The sequence below is a fragment of the Anas platyrhynchos genome, chromosome 1 (genome assembly GCF_047663525.1).
Source record: "Anas platyrhynchos isolate ZD024472 breed Pekin duck chromosome 1, IASCAAS_PekinDuck_T2T, whole genome shotgun sequence".
Taxonomy (NCBI): Eukaryota; Metazoa; Chordata; class Aves; order Anseriformes; family Anatidae; genus Anas; species Anas platyrhynchos.
The window spans coordinates 103,031,408-103,040,382 of NC_092587.1; the positions used below are offsets into that span (position 1 = coordinate 103,031,408).

General features: G+C 39.7%; 1 long non-coding RNA gene across 1 annotated transcript in view; it reads right to left on the reverse strand.

Moving 5' to 3' along the window:
• LOC140001445 (uncharacterized) overlaps window positions 1-5,635 on the reverse strand; it is a 31,595-nt gene extending 25,960 nt beyond the window's left edge. Inside the window, exons 1-3 of the long non-coding RNA XR_011806678.1 lie at window positions 5,392-5,635; window positions 5,208-5,299; window positions 3,056-3,166 (exon numbers count right to left, since the gene is read on the reverse strand). This is a non-coding gene — a long non-coding RNA (uncharacterized lncRNA). The remainder of the gene's footprint in view (window positions 1-3,055; window positions 3,167-5,207; window positions 5,300-5,391) is intronic.
• Between the last annotated feature and the right edge of the window lie 3,340 nt (window positions 5,636-8,975).

Consider the following 8,975-nt stretch of genomic DNA (forward strand, 5'->3'; position numbering starts at 1 on the left):
TCGTCTGTCTCTTAAGACAGCATATCAATATTAACACTGCCAGAGAAATCATATAGTTGGAAGTCTTTTAGGTTACCTGAACAAACAATCGAGCAATTACTGTTGTATGATATTCTCAAAGTTTGCCAAGAAAAGAGACAAGGTTAGATGCTTCAAAACATTCTTCAGGTTTCTTTTGGTTCAATGTTAAAGAGAGAAAGTGTTTTTTAATTACCTATGAGTATAAAATATGTGCTGGGGTTCTTCTGGCAACAGAAGAATGAAGCTGTAATATTCAGGTAAAGGAGAAAAGCAGAATGGGTGTAAAATGCTGGAAGTGACACATTTGACTAATGTGCGAGAGCTCAGAATAAAATGAGTCTCTTTCATACTTCAATCTGCATTTGAAACTTACACTGGGTAAAATGAAGTAGTTAATGGTATGCAGTATGTAAAGAGACCAAGATATGAGCATTCCTCTTCAGTTTCCTGGACCTCAAGAAACATAATAGCTTGGGTAACGTGTAGAAAGAGGCAGGAATAACTGTTGAAAAACAAAGGGTTTTTAATTTGAGTTTACTATTCCAATTGGAAATGGCAGTAGAACAAGTGTTGGGAGCTCTCTAACTTCCATGGCAACCCATTCACACTGAAGTTATGTGACTCAAAAGCTGAGTTCTTTAAATGCAGACATATGGCTTTAAAACCTTTTTGATTTGATGCCCAGATACAGGATAATTATTTCTTCATTTTATTGTCCTGGTAGACTCTGAGTATTCACACATCACAATTTTACTCAAATTACTTGAGTTCTCCTTCACTTTTCAGTTTCCTGCAAGGCTTTACTTTTTTTTTTTTTTTTTTTTTTTTACTTCAAACAAAAATGTTAATTGAAATCCACAGCAAAATTAAAAGATATGTCTGGTAACTTAAAGAAATTTCATATCTTCTAAACACCCTGTACATGTCATTATACTGAGAAAGTATGTTACCTGCTTTTAATTTACTACTTGATTGCTAGAGGATTAAAAATTCACATTTCACTTGAAGGTTTAAGTAGTCATCAGCAGTTGCAGTATGTATTCTCAAAAGGACGTAGAATACACTTCTAGCACAGTATAAGTCTACCAACACTGAAATATAGCCAGCTTTGTAACATTGGGCCTAATTAAATTAATTTCTTAATATACACACACCACAACCATATGATTTCAAATGAAAACAAAATAGCATTGCTCACATTTCATATCTTTTGTCCCCATCAAGAAGTTATTGCCACTCTTTTACATTAACAGAGAAGATAACATTTTGGATAATTTAAACCTTAAATGCAACAAAGCTGTGTTTTGGTAATTATAGAAAACACACATAAGACATGACCAGACTTCTCCCTCCGTGAGAAGTGTAGTAGTACTAACCTAGCATTTTCTAATCCATTGCTTTGTTTCAAGGCAACACTCGTCAACTTGGAAATTATGTCAATGCTCATATGACTAAGACTAAGCATGTGCTTAAGCATCTACTCATACCAAAACATAAGATCATCTCAGATTTAAAACAGTGCAATACTCAATGCCTCTCATTGTCCAGAAATTCTAAATACACTCAGAACCCTGGAAGGCACCTTTCACAGTACAAGTGAACACAAAACAAATTATTTAAAGTTACTGTTTCAGTGTTTCTTTCCAATATGCACAGCAGAAATAGCTTCACCATTCACCAATATTTCATACCATACTTGTTGCATTTTAATACAATACCACAAGAATTCTTCAAAGAAATGTTTTTCAAGTCAGTGACTGCAATATCAAAATGGAAGCTTTTTTAAAAGAAAAAAAAAAAAAAGTCTTTAAAACAACAACTCACTTTTTTTTTTTTAAACACAATTTATATCACAGAAAACCTTTTTGCATATCTGGTGATTAGCTGCAAAATGTTCATAACTTATCCCACAGATATGCTGTACAGGTTTTTTGGTCAGCTTTTAATATCTGCAGAGATAATATCAATTTCCATACATTTTATTCTCAGTAGAAGTTTCCTACAGAACTGCAACACATTGTTTACAGACAATTTTTAAGCCTAGAACTGCAACAAATCTAAACACTATTATCATTCCAGCAGTTAAGAACTACCACTTCTGTCCAAACTGCACAGTGGAAAGGTTCCACCATTGGTCATATGCACTCCCTGGCATCCTTCTTGTACTAAAATAAGATAACCTGTAGCTGGAAAAAGCACAGCATTTTTCCCCACTTGGGAGAAACTTTGCAGCTGGGAGAGTGAATTAAATGCACGACAATCTCAGCTCACCTGTAACATTTCCTGAAGTTGACCTGACATATATCAACAGGAAACAGCTATCTACTTCCCTTTAATTTCAGTGCCTTTGAATTGTCATTTAGTTTCCTTCCCACCCTGTTCAACACAAAACAAATAAATGACAAAAAAAAAAAAAAACACCAGAAAATGCTTGCATATTATGTCTCCCATTACCTCTCTCAGTACCAGACCTTATAGTATTTAGATCAGAAACATACAATAATGCTTCATTATGCAAATAAAAACACTAACCTAGACATTTTTGCCTCTCTGCATTCTTGCAGCTGTTATTATGCATTACCATCAGTGAGATGGAAACACAACATGGAAAATATTTATGGCACGCAACAAATATTTTGAATATTACATGCTTACTGCAGATATCACAGCTAAGTAATGCAAAGTGTCTCTATAATCTCTTCAGCAACAATTTCCAACAATTTCTCCAGACCTAAACAATTGGAGACACACTCCAGTCACAGAGCACAAGAAAACAGATCCAAGCATCTATATAATCTCATAAGGCACTGAGACAACATTTTCCAAACATCACTTGACTTTTCAACTGAAATATTTCAGATTAGTCCTTGTCAAACATATCACACAAGTTCAGAACTTCAACATAAACCCTTGTTTCTCCAACAAATCCTACACAATATTAAGCAAATAACAAAATTGCTGACCAAAAAAGGAAGAAAAAAAAAAAAGTGAACCTTTTGAACAAACAGCTGAATATTAAAAGATTTTCACTTACCTTGTCCACTGATCTGGTAACTCCACAGCAGCAGAATTGTTGCTAATATCCAATGTGTCCACCCAGTTAATCTGACACGTTGTGGTCTTCCAGCCATTGCATTATTGGATGCTATATAAAGAAAAAATATTGGATGTTTAGTTATAACAGGAGATATACCTCAGGGTGGGAGAAGAGTAGGGGATGTAACACAGACAAAACACCACAAATTTCCTCAGTATGCATCCCCCATTACATTAATAAATACCCCTTTGTAAAAATGCTTTTTAATTCAGAACCTCCCTTACTCTGTTTGTTCAAGACTCATCTCATATGCCATTACAAAATGGAAGTAAGTTGCTTTGAAAATGCTTGCATCTACCTTTAATACAGAGGTCTTATGTTTAGCAAAAACAACAACAAACACCAACAACATAAATCAAACAACAGGTTCCAATCTTGCCCAGTTTAGGAGTCCTGAACAACAAGAGCTTCACTGAGTGATACTTAAAAGTTTTTCTGTGTAGTACAGCATTGTTCCAAGACAAGGCTGCAACATAGAACAACATTACTTTTGAGATTTTTCCCTTCCTACTTACCCTCTCATATGGAGGAAAGGAAGGCAATAGAAACTACAAGACTTTTCGTGTTTGCTCTCCCTTCCCTCTCCCCCCCATTTATTGTGACACAAACCTCCACTTTTTCATTTAGTCAGTTATACAGTTACTGGCCCAGGTCACTCTGTTTTCTCATGTAGTTCAGGTAGCTGTTTATAAGTTACATTTTTTTTTAACCTCAAAACTGGCTAGTGAAACCAGCTCTTTTGCAAAGAAGAAAAAATACTCCGTGTTGCAAACACCTTGATTTTTTCACTATGAGTTTGTTTTAAACTCTACTGGAACAGCTGCTATTTCAGCAAAACATTGCCCTCCCTCATGCTTGATAGATTCTCTGCTTCCCTTCTAATTAAAGCATATGGACAGAAAAGGGGCAGGAATGCTACAAAACATTGTTTGTTTGGCATCGCCTTTTTAACTCAGAGGAAAGGAGGGGTAAATAAACTAAAAATTGTAGTCCCAAAGAAAATATCTAGAACAATTAATATGAATAATTTCCCTAGAAAGTTGGGGGGGTTGTTTGTTTTATTATCTTGTTTTATTTTTTAAGCCCCTGCAAGTTCAAAAAAGCAGATTTGTAAAAGTAGCATCTTGGAAAATAGTTTAAGGAAAGAAAATTCATGAAATAGAATAACAGATACATTTGTAATTCTCAGTATAAGCAAACAGATGGTATTCAATTAGTTATTTACCTACTTTACTACTATTAATTAAAATCTGTAAGATAATTTTTAATTTCACTGACTACAGAAAGCTAGAGTTTGACAGAAAATTGACATTTGTATCTATAGCCCTGTTAACTGCAACATAAATATCACAACTAAGAAAGCATTAAGATAGTACATATGAACCCCTCAGAGAACCACTAGTGTTTAAGAAGTTTTTACTTCGAGATTCATAACTAATGAATAGAGAAAGACAACTGTTCTATTTCTTATCTTGTGAAAGAGATAAAAAATAAATTACACTTAAAAATAAAAAAAGAAAACATGCAACAATAAAAGGTCAAATATATGCTGAATTAATGAGCGATTCAACACAACTTTTTGCAGCTGTGCACATACAGAAAAAAATAATAATAAAAAAAAAATACAACTACATTTGCCAGATAAACAGCCAAGAGAAAATGGCAAGAGTACCTTCTTGCCATTTGTTGACAATTAGCTGTAACTAATTTAGAGTGAGCCAGGTGCAGCCAGTTGGCAGGAAATCAGCTAACATGGATAAATCTGTCATACAAAGGAGTGTAGCAAAGTCTGAAAGTAGTTATAGATAAGGCTTTTGCTGAAGCAGTATGGGTGTGAAAGACTATGACATTTTCACTCGTGTTATCAGAGATGTATTGCTGACTCCATTACAATCCAAAAATAAAAGCTAAAAATAAATGAACACAAAACATCCTTTAAAGTATTTGGAATCTTCTAATCATTGGGATTTGCTGTTGTCTAAAGGAATAGCAATGATATATTAGAACTTTACCTATTACAGTTTGCAAATTCAAAGCAAAAATAAACAAATAATAATAATGCATTTTTACTGAATAAATACATACGTACCTGAAGCCAGATTCTGAGCTTCCTTAAATGCATGAAAATCCCTGGCACAGGCAAGCATCTTTAGACCCATATAACCAAAAGCATAACCTGATCTGATGCATTTAAAAATAAATTTATCACTGAGGTATTACGTTGTCTGTTACAAAGACTGTATCTTCTAACCTCATTTCTGTTAGTGCATTACCTAGTCCATTATAAATACAAGATCCCTCCGAGGGCCATCTGTGGAACCAGATATTGTCCGATGAGGTCCTCACTGCAGTATCCGGATTGTTTATGCAGTTTAATGAAGAGCAATGATAAGATTTTTCCTATTTAAATTCAGAAGCAACATAAGAATGGTGCAGCAACATCTGTATCACATCAGAGGTTTTCAGTACTATTATAGCTGGGGTAGAGCATTCCATATTCTCATGTCTAACTGGTAGCCACTGCTTTCGTGCTTAGCAGGTGAAAAGTAATGAACTCCCACCTACGACCTCTAAGAAGCTAGGTGGAGGGAAACTGAACAGATAATCAGATACACCTGTCAGTTTGGAGACATCTGTGGCTCAAGTTAGACATTAAAGGGGTTCACAAGCTATGTATCTTACTAAATCATTACTAAATCATTAATTCAGTAAACTATAGGATTTGCTTTCAGAGCCTTTCAAAACCTAAGTGTCCTGGTTTCAGCTAGGATAGCGTTAAATTTCCTCCTGGTAGCTGGTACATGCTGTGTTTTGGACTTAGGAACCCACAAGCTTTTCTTTTTATTTTTTATTTTCTCCCCCATCCCACCAGGGAGGGTGAGCAAATGGCTGTATGGTGCTTAGCTGCCAGCCAGGTTAAACCACACAAGCTTTTTGGCTCCAACATGGCACTCGAACCCCTGAGCCTGAGGTTGAGTCTCGCACTCAACAGAGTGAGCCAGCATAGCAGTTAGTACCCCTGTGTGGGTCCAATTCCCCGACAGGGAGCCCCCAGAGCACCTTCCCCAGCGTGTTTTTTTTACGTGCACTACAGGGACTTTATCCCCTTCTACAGTATGTAACAAATTTGATAGGGCAGGTCTGGCTCGGTTGGCAGATCCCCTAGTGTCGACTAACCAGGTGGCCTTTGCCAAATACGTATCCCAATTTTTGAGTGTCCCAGCACCCTTTGCCTTCAGTGTACTCTTTAACAGTCCACTGTATCACTTGATTTTCCTGGAGGCTGGTGCATGATAGGGGATGTGGTATGCCCATTGAATACCACACTCTTTTGCCCAAGTGTCTATAGACACTGGGCCAAGAGACACTTGGGCCAAGAGGTTGTTTTGGAAATGAGTCCCATTGTCTGACTCTATTCTTTCTGGGGTGCCATGTCACCACAGGACTTGCTTTTCAAGGCCCAGGATAGTGTTCCAGGTGGTGGCATGGGGTACAGGATATGTTTCCAGCCATCCAGTGGTTGCTTCCACCATTGTAAGTACCTGACACTTGCCGTAGCAGGTTTGAGAGAGTGTGATGTAATGAATCTGCCAGGCCTCTCCATATTTATATTTCAGCCATCGTCCTCGATACCAAAGAGGCTTTGACCGTTTGGCTTGCTTGATTGAAGCATGTTTCACAGTCATTAATAACCTGTGCTATAGCGTCCATGGTCAGGTCCAACCCTCGATCACAAGCCAGCCTGTATGTTGCATCCCTGCCCATCGGGCTTTAAATAATTCACCCTTATGTTGCCAGTTCAGGTCCACCAGAGCCACTTCAATCTTAGCAGCCTGATCCACCTGCTGGTTGTTTCAATGTTCTTCCGTGGTCCAGTTCTTGGGTACAAGAGCATTTACATGGCATACTTTTACAACCAGACTCTCTACCCGGGCAGCAATATCTTGCCACAATGCAGCAGCCCAGATGGGTTTGCCCCTTTGCTCCCAGTTCTGCTTCCGTTGCTGCAACCACCCCCACAGGGCATTTGCTACCATCCACGTGTGAGAAACAAAGTTGTGTTTTTACAGTAGAATGTGTTTTTGCAGTGGAAAATTCCACTATCTTTGCATGTCCAAAAGTGATTGTACAGGCATGACAGTGGCACAACAGTGAGGAGTATGTTCAGCAGGTAAGGGGAAGGTCCCACCGTCCCAAAATAAGGTGGATAGCTAAGAAAAAACAGGATGAGCAGTATGAAATCAGTAAAGCCAAAAAAATCACAGGCCCTGTAGTCATGAGACAAGGAGGAGAAAAAAAGGAAGAGAATAAATTAATGGTTGATCAAATAAAATTGTACGTATATGGTATAGTAATAAGCATAGAGTAGTTTGTGAACCTGTAGTACTCAGCCAATGAGAAAACAGGAGGAATCAGGTGTTGGGTAATAGGGAATGTAAGGTTATGATATACTTTTACTGTGCGCTCCTATTTGCAGGACACCTGCCATTGCAATCATGAATAAAATAGCTTCACAGAAGACCCTGTCTGAAAAAAAAATGAGATTTTTCTCACAATTTGTGTGCTCCTCTGGGATCTTGTCACCTTCCAGAGAGTTATTGCCGCCACAGAAAGGAAGGTGCACCCCACTGATTTTAGCAGGCCCACTGGGGGTGGTGGGTTGTCTCAGTATGGCTGGCAAAGGACCGAGACTCTTAAACGGAAGACAGGCTCTGCAAAGCGCTGGGGAGACGGGAGATCAGTAGGCACAAGCACAATTGTTGAGAGACCAGGTAATTCTAGTCACGGACCAAGGTAAGACAAGCTTTACTGTATTGCCCTGGGGGGTCAAGGAGACTCTTGTGTGGAGTGTGAATGAGACATACTTTTAGCATGAAGCAAGTGTGGAGTCCCAATCTGTGGTTCTGTAGTCCCGTGAGAGGTGCAGCTGGAGATGGACGAAGCGAAAGATGAAAGGAGGAAAAGGAGTCTCAGTGAATTACACGCTGGAGCAGTGGGAAACAGAGAAACAAGCTGGAGGCACCTTCCCCCATCCACTCACTCTCTTCCACCTCTTCCTTTCACCAAGTAGCACAGGAGGGCTGGGAGTGGAGGCTGCAGTTGGCCCACGGTGCTTCATTCCCACCTCTCCTTCATGGTCACTCTCTCCCCTGCTCCCGCATGGGGTCCCTCCCACTGGGTGCCAACCTTTCTGGGCTGGTCCTGTGTGGATTTCTCCATGAACAGCTGCTCTTTGGGTGCTGCTCCAGGTGTGGGTCTGTGCTGTGGGTTCTATCCATCAGGATCGGGTTGCTCCAGCTTGTAATCCCCATGGGCAGCAGAGCCCTCCCAATCACCTCCTCCTGCATGGGCTCCTCTCCACGGGCTGCAGCGTAGAGATCTGTTCTGCCATAGTACACCATGGGCTGCAGGGGGGGACAACCTACTCCACCATGGGTCTCTCTGTGGGCCACGGGGGGGCTTCAGCTCCAGCACCTGGCGTACCTCCTGCCCTCCTTCTGCACTGACCTTGGGGGTCTGCAGGAAGGTTTCTTACTCCTCGCTCTCCCAGCTGCTGTTGTGCATCAATTTTTTTTATTTTTATTTTTTCCTTTTCTTGAATGTGCTCTCACAGAGGCACAGATTGCACTGCTCAAACTGCATGGCTTTGGGCAGCAGTGGGGCCCTTTGGAGCTGGCTGAAACTGGCCTAACGCGAGGTAGCTGCTGGATTCTTCTCACAGAGGCCACCACTGCACATAATACACGGAAGCAGCTAGGTCATTGCTGGCCTGTAATGTATTGGGGCTTATTGAGACAGGTGAGTTACATCCATTGACAACAGGGCAGGGGTCGAATAAACTATCTCATGGTCAATG